Below are 15,280 nucleotides of genomic sequence, written 5' to 3'. Positions count from 1 at the left end.
ATGGTTCCCTTTAACATTTGCGTCTCAAATTGATATTTGGCTCCTAAAAAATTAGCTTGCCTTTCGACCCTTTGATTTTGCAATCAGGAATATGATCCGGCGAGCGGTAATACGTTATGTTGATTTGAAAATGTCACTTCCACCTGCACCCCCGCCCCGCCGCCTTCAGAGAGTTCAGACCGATTTGCCGCTGACGTATATTAATCATTCATCGGACGGCGCCTCCCTAACCATACTTTCGCGTCTGACGTCAGGTTTTTTTTATATTGATACCATCTGTCCTGCTCTGTCTCACGGTCTTGACTTCTCCTCCGACGCCGATAATCAAGTGGCTAAGACGCCGTTTCCGACGCCTTGAGGTGTTTTTTATTTATTGCTAGGCGGGAACAAAAGATTTGCAGAAGATAAGAAACAACTTCGGCTTTGCGTTTACGCAGACGTCTCGCCGAAAACTACCTTTGACCTGGTCATCCCTTGAACCCCCTCGCACGAGTTTGCACGTTTTGATTAACTTTCCCTTTTTTCTCACCTGTATGTTGCCGCTAAAGCAAATGATGCCGGCGAGTTTAAAATAAAACACGTGCCGTGATTTTTCCGCCAATATATGACGTGTAAGTATTTCGGCCCGCAGGTCCGTGGCGCCGACGTGCCGTGCAAATCTGACAAGCTGCCACGCGGCTAATTAGGAATCATCTTGTTTACCGACTCTGAGCCGTAGCGAAAGAGAGAGGAAGAAAAAGACATTATACTCAAGCAATACCGATAACATGTTGAAAAATAAATGACTGCCCGGATAATGATCCCGCTACGAAACAACTTACCGACGAAGATTGTATTCCACCCCGTTTGGTGGAATTTGTCGAGCAGAACAGCGTTTAGAGTGACAGTCAGCGCGCAAAGATACAGAAGAGGTGGACAATTAATAACTATTCAGTATATTGAGCCGGTTTACTAAGGATATCCTGTCACGGATTCATAATCTCAGAATACCGATAATTGAAATTGCTTTCAGAGCTAAGCAGCAAAACAAGCAAATAATTCTTTATGCCATGAATGCTGTTCGACCTGTTGAGATCACAGAATAAAACAATCATTTTTTTTTTTTTTTGATTTTGTAAAAAATGAGGGGAAGAAAATACCAAAAAAGGAAGGAAAAAAAAAAACCTCCCTCCCCATATGCTCCGGGAGTGACCCACCAAGCTTGATCTAATGCCACACTGCATAGTACATGAGCTGACAACTCCAGTTTCCAGAGATTAGAAGTAAATGGCATAAGCACGCACAAACACACACACACACATGCATGTGAGCACATAAGCTTGATCTGAAGTGTCACACTTTGAATAATTGCCCCTCCAAAATAAATGCTTTTCATTTTTAATTCATTTGTACACTACAATGAGAAAACTGGGGGAGAGGAGTGGGTGGGACGCAATTCGACATTTTCTCAGATAGTGTACTCGGCTGCGGAAACAAAACAGACCTAATTCAATCTGTCATGCGAAGACCAATTTTTTTTTTTTTTTTTTAATTTTTAAATAAGCGTCACAACTTACATTTTTTTTTTTTCCCCCCCTCGGCATAACTTCTGCACATTGATGCGGGTAAATCAAAAAAAAAAAAAAAAAAAAAATCCTTTTTAATCACAAACACAACTTTTACTGTTTTATTAGCCCCCATTCCCCTTTCCCCCTAGTGTTGCATTTCGAAGATTGTTTAATACATCTTGGGTCTCCGCGATTTTTTGAATTGATTCGTGTAATCATATCGCTAATCTGCTCTCAGGGGTGAATGTCGTGTGCCATTAGCCAGCAGTCAACCCCCATCCGTCCCCCACCAACCCACCACCACCTCTCCCTAGCCGCAATCAGCCCTCGCAGAGGCCTTGAGAGCCTTGATTACCGAGCCGTTTGTCAGCCCGCCTCCGTCAGATCTGTAGGTGGAGTGGGTTTTCCAGTCTCCGGTACGGTTTCACGCCGCTGATTTCTAACATGTAAAGCTACCCGTATATCTGAAGACTTGGAAAAAATATGGTAAAGATAGGTCTAGAGTCTTAAAGATGTTTTTACATTATATTACATTACATTACGGTCATTTGGCAAAATTCAGTCACCGAAGATCCGAAGTACCAGTAGTCGGAAATCAGAAGTGACCACTCTACCAATTAGTCATCTCAGAACCATATACATACATACATTCATTTCATGCTGTTTTTTCTTTTTTTCTTTTTTTAAGGGGGGTTTTAGGGTTGAGTGCGATTAGTTGGGTAGTGCTTGGTGAAGAGGTATGTTTTCAGCTCAAAGATGGGCAGCAACCCTGCTGTTCTGACGTTTTTCAGGAGTTCGTTCCACCACCGAGGAGCCAAGACTGAGAAGTGCGGGGGCTCTGAATGATGGGTTGGACTCATCCAGGCTCTAGTCATCTCTTGTCTGGACTACTGCAACTCCCTCCTTGCCGGTGCCCCAGCGGTAACCATCAGGCCTCTGGAGCTTATTCAGACAGCGGCAGCCTGGTGTTCAACTGTCCCGAATTCCCCCACCCAACTCCCCTACTTATGTCCCCACACTGGCTTCTGATAGCCGCCCGCATCAAGTTCAAGTCCCTGGTGCTCGCCTATCGGGACATCTTTCGCTATTTCCCGCTCATCCACACTGCCGCTGCTGCCGATAGCGCTCTAGTAACCGTTCATCTAACAGGTTTCCCGTTTCCGGTTTTGTCCTCATCTATTTGTTGTCGGTTGAGATTCGTCACCGTAAAGACGAAAAGATTGTTGTAAATTGTCCTGAGCCCAAGACTCGTAAAAGCGAGATCAGATTACCGGCTTATACCTCACGACTGAGGTGATGGGACGGCATCACAACTACAGGAAAACTCCCAAAATTTATGACATTTAGTTTTTAAGTCTTCAACCTTGAAAATCTTTGGGTGTGAGCCTCGCATAAAACGAAAAAATATCCGACTAGGCCTGCCGATCACAGATAAGGTTTATCTCGTTTCACGGTTTCGGTTCAGAACCGCACATCAGTTCCCGCTACGTCGTGTTGCGTCCCTTAAAAGAAGGCTTGGAACGCTATTACATTGCATATTCAGTCGGCCCACGATCAGAGAGGTGAGAGATCGGATCAGGTGTTTTATTTTGAAATTGACTCCGCTACGCTTCTTTAGGGTTCTAACTTGGTGCTGCGCTGAATCGCACCCCTTCCCGCTGTTTGTGCCGAAAAGGCAGAAACAAATCCAGCAACCCTTCTGGAATGGCGCTTGCAACTATTCCAGCAGACGTTTAGTAGTTTAGAAACTTTCTCCTGAACAAAACTATAAAAGCAACACATGAATTATTAGAGATTTCTGTTTTTTTTGAACAAAATAGCTTTGAGGGAAAGGAAAGAGAGATCAAACTAGATGTATTATTATTATTATTATTTTTTAAACAGATTTGTGAAACCTGACAGAAATGTATGAGTAATTTCAGAAGCAATTTAAAAAAGATTGCAAATCTTTTTTTTTTTTTTTTTGCAAATTACCATGGCAACAAGGAATGCCTGCGATAGCATCCCCTGGAAAGTGGTCAAATTCTGCTCTTATGCGTTGTGGTCCCATGGAGGTCCGCGATATAATTAACATTCACAGCCTGCCACTCCTCAGTCTGCAGCGACTTGTTCTCAATGAGAAGTTCGTGAGGTACTTCTTTTTTTATTTCTTTTTTTTACTGCCAGAGCCTGCGGATTAGTTGCCATGGAAACAAAGTTGTCAGAAGTCAGGAGGAATACCTTACCCGCTTCTTGTGTTTCCCTCCCTCGGTGGATGACATGTTTCAGAAAGTTTGAAGAGTGTTGTTGACAGAGGCTAGGTTGCTCTTAGGGACTCTGACAAAACTGTGGTACAAAAAAAAAAAAAAACTCAATATTTATTTCTTCTCTTTCTGTCCACCTGAGCTTGGCTCCTTGGATTTAATCCATCTACCGAGTTATGAGAGATTTTGAATTGGTTCTATTTATTTATGTTTCAAATTAATTAATATCAATCTATCAATCTATATATTGAATAAGCACAATATTAAAATAAAACAAGTTATTAAAGCAAAAAAAAAATGGATTTCAACAAAGATAAAGACCAAGACTACATTCACCCAAAAGAGTGAAAGAGTGTTTGAATTAATTTGGGTTTAGTGATGAAATAATTTCATGATAAAAACTCAAAGTTTGTGTCACCAAAACACAATACGGCAACGAAACCGGACAGCTTTTCATCGACGCACCGTTTAGTCTGACATTTTATGGATGAATTTTTCAGTAACAGGCTGCACTTCTAAAACTGCTAAAATAGCTATAATTAGCCTGAGTTGCAACGACCATGTGTGCTTACTCGGGGGAACGGCGTTTTTTTTTTTTTTTCGGTTAATGCAATTCTGAAGTAAATCAAAAGTAAAACACGATCAAACGGCGGTATCCGAATTCTATAATTACGACTTTAATAAGATGAATCGCTTTCGCTGTTGACTAAAGTGATCCGATATCATGCTGACGGCGGGTGACAAATAAGGGCATCCTTTTGGGTGATAAATTAAAGGAATCACAAACGTTTTGTAATTTGAAAGTCTCCATTCTCCCGTAAAGCCCCCTTGAGAGAGTTGGATAGATGAGGCTCTTGCAAGAGATGTTCATGTTTGCGTGACAGTGGCTCAAGTGTACTTAGATTCACGACAGTGAAGGGCGCAGCATACAGTATTCCATTTATTTTCAAATTCATGAAGGCAGCGGCACAGTGAGCCCCTGTGCCCCTTGTGCAAATCTCTGCATGCATAATGCCATTCCGCTCCCCAATGCCCAAGATTCACAGAGAAGAGGTTGAGGGATTTGGCAGACAAATGCCCATCATTTTTGAAAATTCCAAGAATTATTTCAGCGAAAGCGACAAACCATTGCAATAAAGCAGTAAAAAAAAAAAAAAACAAGATTAATAAAAAAAAATAAAAAAAACAATCAATTTCCTATAGTTCTCCTCCCTGGTATTATTAGTCTGTCGATAACGTGTTAATTTTGTTTAATCAATCTGAGCAAGATGGCTCGGCTTTTGTTTCCAAACCCATCGTTAAGCTGATTTCTTCGTAATCGGTTAGCGCAGTGCGCAAACTATCATCCAGTTATCCTCAAAGTGCCGATAGCGATTATGACAAATGAGTTATCTCAGTAAAAAAAAAAAAAAAAAAAAAAAGAATTTTTCTTTTACTAGAGGAGATATTGGAATATGTGTCTGTTTTTTTTCATGTTTCAGTGTGAAGCGCTCAGCCAATAAACGCCTTGCTTTCGGGCAAAGACCGCTTGAAAGGAAATGATCCCGTTCACTGAATCATTTAATAATGTTTGAAAAATATATGCGAATACACGAGGGTTTTTTTTTTTTTTTTTACCCCCTTCGCTTCCTGTGTGTTGGCCCAGCTCTTGCACACCTACAATATATTTACTCACTTCTTTTCTTAGAAATTGAGCAGAGGGGCTCTTCAGGCATATTGTCCAGCATTTCCCCTTGTTTTTTTTACGTTTTTGATAATACTGCCTCGTACTTGTAAAATTCATCCATTCATTCATCCTTAGCATCTAGCCTTGGGGTACCAGGGCTAGTAGCAATTAGAGCTGCACAGTCTTAAATGGCCTTGGAGCTGTACTTTTTAATTTAAGCGTTCATCCAAATCAAGTGGCATAAGTATTCATTCATTCATCCTTTATATTGCCTATCCCAAAGTCAGGGTCAAGGGTGTGTCGGGGTTCACCCTGGACCGGATCATTCATTTATTTGTCATATTGAGATATGCTGTTATTCACCCTCCCGTTCACAACACTGGGAAATTTGGGAGCTCCAATGCTGTACGATTTTTGGACTTTGGGAGGAAAACGAAAGGAATTTCCATGCAGATACGAGGAGAATATGCAAACTCCAATCACAGAAAGGCCCCCTTTTAGAATCGAACCAGCGACCATCTTACAAAAGAAAACGCGATACCCCAAATAATAACAAATCCTGTATAAATCTTTGTTTAACTGACAGGGAAAACGAGTTTATGCGGGGTTTGGAATCCGCCAGCTTTCCCGTGGAGACCGGGTCCCCGTCTTGAAACGTTTCCCGCCGAGGGATTTGTTATGTCACAGTCACACGGTCATTAAAATGCAGCTTTCTGTAATAAATGACTTCTAGGATCTCAAATTTTTTTTTTTTTTTTACACACGAGCTCGTAGACGGTAATTACTCCGCACCAAAGGTCAGGATGACTCGGTTGATTCGATGTCATTTTTTTTTTTTTTTTTTTTTTTCCCTTCGCCCCTCTCTTTTCAAACCTGTCCGAATGTGACGCGACTTAAACTTTTCAAGCCGCCGCCTAACTGCCTCCTCGGAGCTATGGCTGGATGCCCTTAAGACACAATTAACTGTCAGGAGAACATGAAGGACCAGCGTCCTTGAGGAAGGATGGAGCCCACACACTTTCCCCGACCACGAGTCATTTCACGACTGCTCCAGGGACTTTATGGCTGGTTATCTCCGGCGCTCTCTGTCGCCCGGATCAAGCAGGCCTGCCTACACACATCCACCTATCCGAGCACCCCTCCAATTAGATTTCTCACCGTGGGATTTCAGCTGTTTTATTTATTTTCTTTTTTTTTTCCGCGTGTGTGTTTTGATACGATACGCTCGTAACCCGGTGACGAGGGAGGGCAGGATGCCTCGGCGTTTGTTTGTACAACGCCTGGCTATGAAAAACAAACAAGGAAAAAAAAAAAAAAAAACCCCAAACAAACAAACCAAGGGTGATTCTTTCTTTTACCTCTCAGTCGCAACGACGGGAATAAACGCTTCATTGGGGCCGCAAATGTGCGTTTAACTACAATAACACGTTCGTTCGGTCGTCGCATCTCATTACACTTCTGCACCGTTTGGAAAACAGTCCAAATGTTGTGCGACGGAGAGAAAGAAGAGAGCGTTTATCTTCACGCCCACGCTGCAATTTAAAATAAACTGATAAGAAAAAATACATTCTGAATACCTTGTGATTGCGCGTTCTCTCTAATGCATTGCAACTTCAAGGTCTTTGGAGTTTAGTAAGAACTCTGCGATAAAAGACGGACCGAAGTTGAACTTTCTCCCAGTTAATACATTCTGTGTAATGAACGATGCCGATTGGGACGATGAAGAATTTGAGTGGCGGCCCGATTTTAATTTAGTCATTTCATTATTCTTTTTTTTTTTTCCCCCCCAGTCAACACAGAGAAACAGACTTTTTTTTTAAATTACATTCAAATCAACTATTGGATATTTGACCCATTTCTGAAGAACGATGAATCGGTCCCGGCACCGCAAATGAATTTTACTCCGCTCCGTGGTGCCGTGTATTTAGATAAAAGCGATTCAATTTGCTTTTCGTTCGCCGCGAAAAATTTATGCGACCGGTAAATAAACACCTGTTAAGCGACGCGCTTGAAGAGAATTGATGCCGACTGATGCGGTAGCCGTGGCGACAAAGGATCAAATGAGGAACCGATCGGGGAAAAAAAAAAAAAAAAAAAAAAAAATGACAATGTGGAGGAGGGGGGTTAATACACCCAAACGCATCGTGTTGTTTATAAGCACGACAATTCACATTCTGAAACACTGCATCGCTGACGATTTGCCGAAGAAAGAAATCCCATGAATTTAAACGTAAATTTTTCAACATTTATGTGCTGAGCTGTGTCCACAATGGACGGTAACCATTATATACGATATTAATGATTCAAAAACGTCTTTACGATTTGGCTGAGTTCCTCCCCAATCAGAAACGCGTAATAAATTCAACCCTGTCGGCGAGAGACAGGAGACAGTAATTACTGATTCATTACATAAACAGGAGGTGCTTTTACTGCAGCGTCCCCCCCCCCCCCTCCAGTGAGCGATACACGATATCAGTCCCTGTATTGTTTGCTAATCCTTTCTGCTGCCGAGGGGATACCACATTAACATCAAGATTATTTTCTTACTCATGTCCTTAACAGCGTATTAGAAACCACGTCGGAACGACATGCGAACTCGATGCGCAAGATTAAGATATTATATGTGTGTTCGCTGAGTTCTTACATGGCCGATTTCGGCGGAAAATACCTTTTCGATATGCCGTCCCTATTCCGATTTTAACTTAAATATTGGGATATTTTTTTTCCCCCCAGTTTCTGTGATTTCTTGCAACTTTTTAAGTTAATTTCTTGCTGAGTTTCTCAAGTGTAGATTTTATCGGTCTATGTTCCTCCTTCTTCAATTCCTTTAGGGTACTCTCTTCAGGGGTCGCCACAGCAAATCAACCTCCTCCAGCTGACCCTATTCTCTGTATCCTCGTCTTGCACACCAATTAACTTCATATCCTCTCTCACTACGTCCCTAAATCTTCTCTTCGGTCTTCCTCTAGACCTCCTGCCTGGCAGTTCAAACCCTGAACCCGTCTACCAATATATTCGCTATCCCTCCTCAGCACATCACCGAACCATCTCAGTCCGGCTTCTCTGATCTTCTCCCCAAAACATCCAACATGTGTTGTCCCTCTGATAGACTCATTCCTGATCCTATCCATCCTGGTCCCACCCAACGAGAACTAAAACATTTTTATCTCTGCGACCTCCGGCTCTACGTCCTGTCTTTTCGTCATTGTCATTGCTTCTCGAGCATACAGCATCACTGGTCTTTCTGCTGTCTTGTACACCTTTCCTTTCACTCTGGCTGATACTCTTTCATCACTTATTAACCCTGGCACTTTTCTCCACCCATTCCAAATGTCTTTGAACACTTTTCTTCACCTCTTTTCCACACTGTCCATTACTCTGGACTTTTGACCCCAAGTACTTAAAGACCTCCACCTTCTTGACTCCCGGTAGCCTCACCGTTCCATTTGGGTTCCTCTCGTACACACACACATATTTTGTCTTTCTGTGGGTAATTCTTTCCAGAGCATACCATCACCTCTCTAGATTTTCCCCCACCTGTTATCTGCTCTCACTAGAGATCGCAATGTCATCTGCCGACATCATGGTCCATGAAGATTCCTGTCTAGCCTTATCTATCAGCCTGTCCATCACCACTGCAAACAGGAAGGGGCTCAGAGCTGATCCCCGATGTAGTCCCACCTTCACCTTGACTTTCTCCGTCACAGTGACAGCACACCTCAAGACTGTCTCACCGCTAGCATACATGTCCTGCACCAGTCTAACTCCAGACTTCCTCATACAGCACCATACTTCCTCTCTCAGCATATATTTATTGGCACAGGATACTTCTACCTATTCTGAAACTTTATTTCTATTTGGAAAGCGGATGGTGACCTCCCTGTAGTTGCTTTCCGGGACACTCCTGAGCTCCACATGTGGAAATCCCTGTTCTAGAGTGCCCCCTGCTGCAGGTTATTTTTCTGCCCATGCGCCTAGAACAGTCTGAGCCACCACTCAAAATTGATGTATACTGTATGCGTCAGCAGTTAAGTTTACAGCTACTTTTCAGCCTAATCACACTCAATAACAGATTCATATTTTGGATTCTTAGGGCGAACTTTGCTTGAGTCATGGCTAAAAAACAAACAATTTATTCATCTTATTTCTGGGGCTTTCAACCCTCAGTTAATCATCTTACACTTTAAAAGGCACCAGAATCAAAAGCTCATTTCCTCCTGATCGGGGAGGCTCATTCAAAACTCATTAACTTACATTAATTATTGTTCTTCTTTAGAAATGTCAAGACCTCTTCCGTAGCTCACTTCAGAGGCAGGGATCAAGACTGAAGGTGACCAACACACACATCCCCTGCGCTAAATCATCACCCTGTGGGATCTGTGCACGTAGGAGTTCTATTTTTCTTATAACCAAACCATTATTTATTTCGATGCCTCGTCGCGAAGACAACTTTGACATCCTTTTTGTTCGGATTACTTTTAAAAGGACTGCATCCGTCTCTTATTTTGTTTGGCGCGTACCCATTTCAGAATTGCCATTCAGGTGTTCGTCGGCAAACAAGCCTGCGTTCAATGTCACCGGGACGTCATCCGTCCGCTTGTGAAATGTGACTCATATCTGCCGCCGACCTCACTCTTGGAGGGGGTAAAACATCCTACGGGCTGATTCGCCCTTCAGAAAAATCGCCACCCCGTGATTGATTTGAGGGAAAATGTATTTTGAATATCCTGACGGACAAAAAAAAAGGAAGAAACAAAATCGAGTTATTATTTTGACGGGTTCCATCGGCCGACCCGAGTCCGATTGCTCTCTGGGTCTCAGATGATCGTTTGATGGCTTGCCTTGTGGTTTAGTTTTATATCCAGGCTCTATTGTGCCGTTGACCAGTCTGGGGCATCCCATAATTCAGAAAAAGTCTGTGGAAAAGTACAGTTTTAGCACAATAGCCGGTTTGTTAACTTGCGAGTTCATGCATGGTGGTCATTTTAGCTGCATGCTGCGTAATGGCTTTTTATTTTAGAGTGCATATAGCTCATACTGCATATTTATTCATTTATTCGAATCACATAGAGGAAAAAAAACAACAACAACTAATCACCCTCTCATTCGCGTACAGTAATTTTTTTCCCATTGAAATCAATGTGAATCCCGTTGATCTGTTCTCCAGCATCAAAAATCATGCTTCAGTTTTCTAAATCTTTTCAGTGGGGGTATCTGTGGCAAAATCACAGAAAGGAATTAAAGATAACCTTAATTAAGGCCGCGCTTCTGGTGCTCTTTCACTTCTTGCCAGCACTGTATTCAGCATTTCCTTCACTAAATCAACAAAAGTAAAGCTTTCTGGCTAATGCTACCTCCAGCACGCCGTCTTTCATTAATCCAATCTAACGACAACTTTGCTTCGATAACGTAGTCACCTTTTTAGCCACATCAGCCGTCTTTGGTCAAATACCGCTCTCACGCTTGGTTATTATTTCCTTCTTCAGATCAACTGTAATTCTTAACTTCTTCTAAGCACCACTATCACATGCATTTTTAACATTTTTGGGAGCAACAATGAGAGCTAGCTGAAAAACACAAAAAAAGCATGATAACAGGAGACTACATGAATGATGTAAACAACACGAAGCAAAACGCACGACCGCCGCTAAGCTACAACGCCACAGTTTTTTTTTTTATTGTGTTTTATGTGTTCCCGCGCTGAGACTTGTACACGAGTAGATTCAAAATTATATCGAAAACCCCATTTTTTTTAAGAAATAGCGGCATTCGTGAGCAGAGATGCTACAGTCCTACCATTCACTCTGTCATTCACATCCTATGAGGAAAAACAATCAGCTACTCTTATACTCAGACGTTATATTGAGAACCACAATCATTCACTCTCTCATTCACATGTATGGACAATTTAGGGTCTCCAATCCACCTGCTGTGTGTTTTTTGGGTTGTGGGAGGAAAGCCCACAAGATTTCATGCAGAAAAGCCCCCTGTTGGAAGAATCATACCAGGGACCTTCACGCTGTGAGGTGGAGGCTCTAAACGCTGCACTGCTGTGCCGCCCCCTTATTCATTCTAATGGATCAAATTGAAATGCTATTATTTAATGTCAATTTCATTACCATCCACCATGTATTTCAGTCATACATACAGGACTGTCTCAGAAAATCAGAATATTGTGATAAAGTTCTTTATCTTCTGTAATGCAATTACAAAAGCAAAAATGTAATTAATTCTGGATTCATTACAAATAAACTGAAATATTGCAAGCCTTTTGTTATTTTAATATTGCTGATTATGGCTTACATCTTAAGAAAACTCAAAAATCCTATCTCAAAATATTAGAGTAAAATATTAGAATATTATGAAAAAGTTTTTCAATTGCATTAGAGAAGATAAAGAACTTTATCACAATATTCTAATTTTCTGAGACAGTCCTGTATATATATATATATATTAAAGAGTGTTAATATTCAGTCACAGCTTCACATTAAATCATATTGCTGTCTAAATACATATACAATTCAGATACTGTAGCTCAGGGGTCTCAGACTCGTGGCCCGCGGGCAAATTGTGGCCCTCGGAACAACATTTTGTGGCCCCCCTGCCTGAAATCAAATCTTTGTGTTAGTGCAGCACGTGTGTTTTTTTCTCACATGCATCTGAGGGTTTTATACAGTGGGTTTCAAAAAAAAAAAAAACGTGCAGGGAAAAAATGTAAAAGTAACTTTGCAATGTATTTTTTGCTTCAAAATTTGAAAAAAAAATGATTTTTTGATGAAGAGAACGTCTAGTGACATTGTTGAAATTATCTTTTCTTTTCTTATTTCTATAAAAAATCAAAAACAATAACAAAAACAAAAACAAACTGGCATAATTAAAAATATTGATTTAATAACCATAATAGGCATGTAAACATGATGCTTCCTCTTATACATGCTACCAATCCATTTTCTAATAAATTCTAGTGCCAAATTTTCCCACAGTGACAAGATTTTCTCTTTTAACTCAACAATATTTTTTGGTGTAATTTGATCAATTCTTTTTTTAATATTCATTTTTAATATTAATTAATGTAGAGGAACAGTTTGTTACATATAAATGTTTTTATAATATACCTGTTTACCTCCTTTACACTAAAACAAAGAAAAAATTTGGACTAACTGTTACTTCTAGGTAATGATTTTACAACAATTAACATCTTAATGCAAATTTTCAAAATAAAATTTACTTCAAAGAATTAACACATACGTGAGATTCCATCAGACAATCTCATGTTTTCTCTCCGCTAACTTTGGGTTTCATGGTCTTATAATATTTTATAATTATTAGGTATTGTGCTTTTTTTTTTTCCTCCTCTCCTTACAAATCACTGTATGCGGTCACCTGAATGTTTCACCGGTCAGGATTAGTGGGCTTTTGCCATTTGTTTTGTCACCCTGCTGGAAAAAAAAAAAAAAGAAAATTATAATTCTTGTAATGTTTCTTCAGCAAGGAAGAAGCAGACCACGATGGCCAGAATAAAACAAACATTCTTGAGAAAGCGTCTTTGAGAACCTACAAGTGTGACGGTGCATACATTTGCAGTTTTCTGCCCACCATCGGACTTATCACGTATTTCATATTTATAGATTCTCTCGAATCGGCGATCGCATCCTAATAACGGCTTACGATGAACAAAAACACGTAGCTTAATTACTTTATAAAATCCATCCAACATTTGCGGTTTATTTTTGAAACAGTTGGGGTGGTGGACAAAAGACCACCAACCGCAAGTGCGTACTTACTCTTGTTTACGTGGCAACAACAGTGATTAGCTTTTAGTGTTTTCTCTCTGTTCACTTGGGGAAACTGCAACGGCCGCCCTTCGTCTGCATTCGATAAGCGAGAACGGGAGGGGAGCGGGGGGCCGTTGCCTCAAGGGGTCGCCGCAGCCAATCACCTGCCTCCGTATAACCCTCTTCTCTCACATCATGTAACTTCATATGCATGTATATTATGCATAAACATACATATACATTCCCTTTAATCCAAAAAGGAATGGTGTTGCTTTCGCTATCAACAAACAACCCACTCCATGATATGGTGGTCAACTACAGGAATTCTTTCCTTGCTATATTTCAATCTTTACTCCTTTTTTATTTTATCTTTATCACTCGTTTGCTACTTTATTCTTGATTTTTAGATAGGGTTCTATTGGATTCTTCCCCATTTTACTCTGTACCAGGAGCTCCTTTTGATAAAAAAGCAATTTCCCCCTGGGGGATCAATAAAGTATTCTGATTCTGATTTTATGCTATGGTTCGGTCATCATCGTCATCATTGTGTCAATATAAATAGATTTTTTCTTTTTCAAAGAAGCGTTAGAAGTAAATACGTTTATTGTGGTCATCGCCTCTAATGCGGAGCAAGGTAGACATTACTCAGTTTCAAAAATGTCTTTATTTCAAGATGCTGGCAACTTTAAATCGGGATATATTTTTGAAATAAAGGATAGGCAAGCGGAGTATTCTCACGTTATGGAGAATTTAATTGCTCTTTGGCGAGTTGTCTGGTTACTCCATCACACAAGAAGTTATTCATTTCTCATTAATAATTCCTTTTGGATTTGTTCCGTAGATTTTTTTGTTTGTGTAATCTAGCAGTCGGATTTGTTGTCGGGCGAAGACAGCCTTCCCGTTATATACACTGTATGCATATTTGTCTGATCTTGGGCAGCATTTGACAGGCATGCAGAACCTTCATACTTGGACGCGGGATTAGCGGCAGAATGCGAAATGATAAAAAAGAAAAAAAAAAAAATGGGAACACATACATAGATCATGTCTGCAGGTGAGGCAGCTGTCACGTTGGCTGTTTTTAAAGGTACAAAAAAAAAAGATCAGAATCCGTGGCGAACCTGCTCTCGGCCCTGCTTTGCAGAGATCCCTGTTGATGATGGAGATTAAAATGAGGGGGACAGGGTTTATTTATAGAATCCACTGTCATTTTCATTGTGCAAAAAAAAAAAAAAAGGAAAAAAAAAAGGAAAAAAAAAAACATTGCCAGCTTGTGTCAAAACTCAACTAATAAAGCACCTAGATGTCAGATCCCTGTTGGCTCGCAATGGCAGGGCAATTCCATTTGCACATTTCAAACCCACGTCGGGACGTAGTGCTTGGCGGGACAAGCAGGAGGAAGAAAAATTGGAAATAAATGTCACATAATAAAGGCAAGCAAGCTGAATAGAAAGCAGAGGCAGCAGGACAACAATTGACATTATAAATCTTTCTATAAATCTTGGCGAGGTTTGCGTTTTCCTCGAGCGGAGACGCGTTTCTAGTTCACGTAACCGAGAACTGACGCGGCAACGTCCGCAAATCACGCGGTAGCAGGGGATTAGATTAGATGACCGTCTCTCGGACTGTGAAAATTCGGTGCGCGACGCGTCGACATTTCAAGAATTGGAGATTTCTCTCCGGATAAAGCTGCGCTTTTCTCGTTCGTGTCTGCTCGATCATCGGTGACGGGTAATTACATCACGTGAAAGGGACTAATGAGAAAGCCACCACAAGGTGCACTTAATGGATGAGTGGTCTTATTAGCGGCGTGGACGTGTGAATCGGTGCTACGCTGCCGCAAATCCTTCGCACACTGATATATGGATCCATTATCCACGTGCTCAAGTAAATTCTCCAAACACTTTAATCCATTTTATCTAATTCAACATACCACTACGTTATTGGCGGCGGAAGACCAATGTCTTTGTTCGGAAAATGTCAACCCCGACGATGTTGGTGAGGACCTTCCCTGAACAGTTTGCCATGGTAACGTCATTACGTTTGCGC

General features: G+C 41.0%; 1 protein-coding gene across 7 annotated transcripts in view; it reads left to right on the top strand.

Moving 5' to 3' along the window:
- Nucleotides 1-15,280, top strand: part of tspan4a (tetraspanin 4a) — a 160,962-nt gene that overhangs the window by 11,399 nt on the left and 134,283 nt on the right. For 2 of the 7 annotated variants that reach the window (XM_086144060.1, XM_086144064.1), the window contains exon 2: nucleotides 9,733-9,786. The exons of 4 other annotated variants lie outside the window; for them this stretch is intronic. The gene's annotated coding sequence lies outside the window, so the exon portion shown is untranslated. Of the gene's footprint in view, nucleotides 1-9,732; nucleotides 9,842-15,280 lie in introns of all 7 variants that reach the window. One more of the 7 variants, XM_086144065.1, reaches the window with a different exon arrangement.

This window comes from Fistularia commersonii, chromosome 3 (assembly GCF_037954325.1).
Source record: "Fistularia commersonii isolate RoL2024-O1a breed Wild chromosome 3, RoL_Fcom_v1.0, whole genome shotgun sequence".
Taxonomy (NCBI): Eukaryota; Metazoa; Chordata; class Actinopteri; order Syngnathiformes; family Fistulariidae; genus Fistularia; species Fistularia commersonii.
This window is presented reverse-complemented; position numbering and strand designations above follow the sequence as displayed.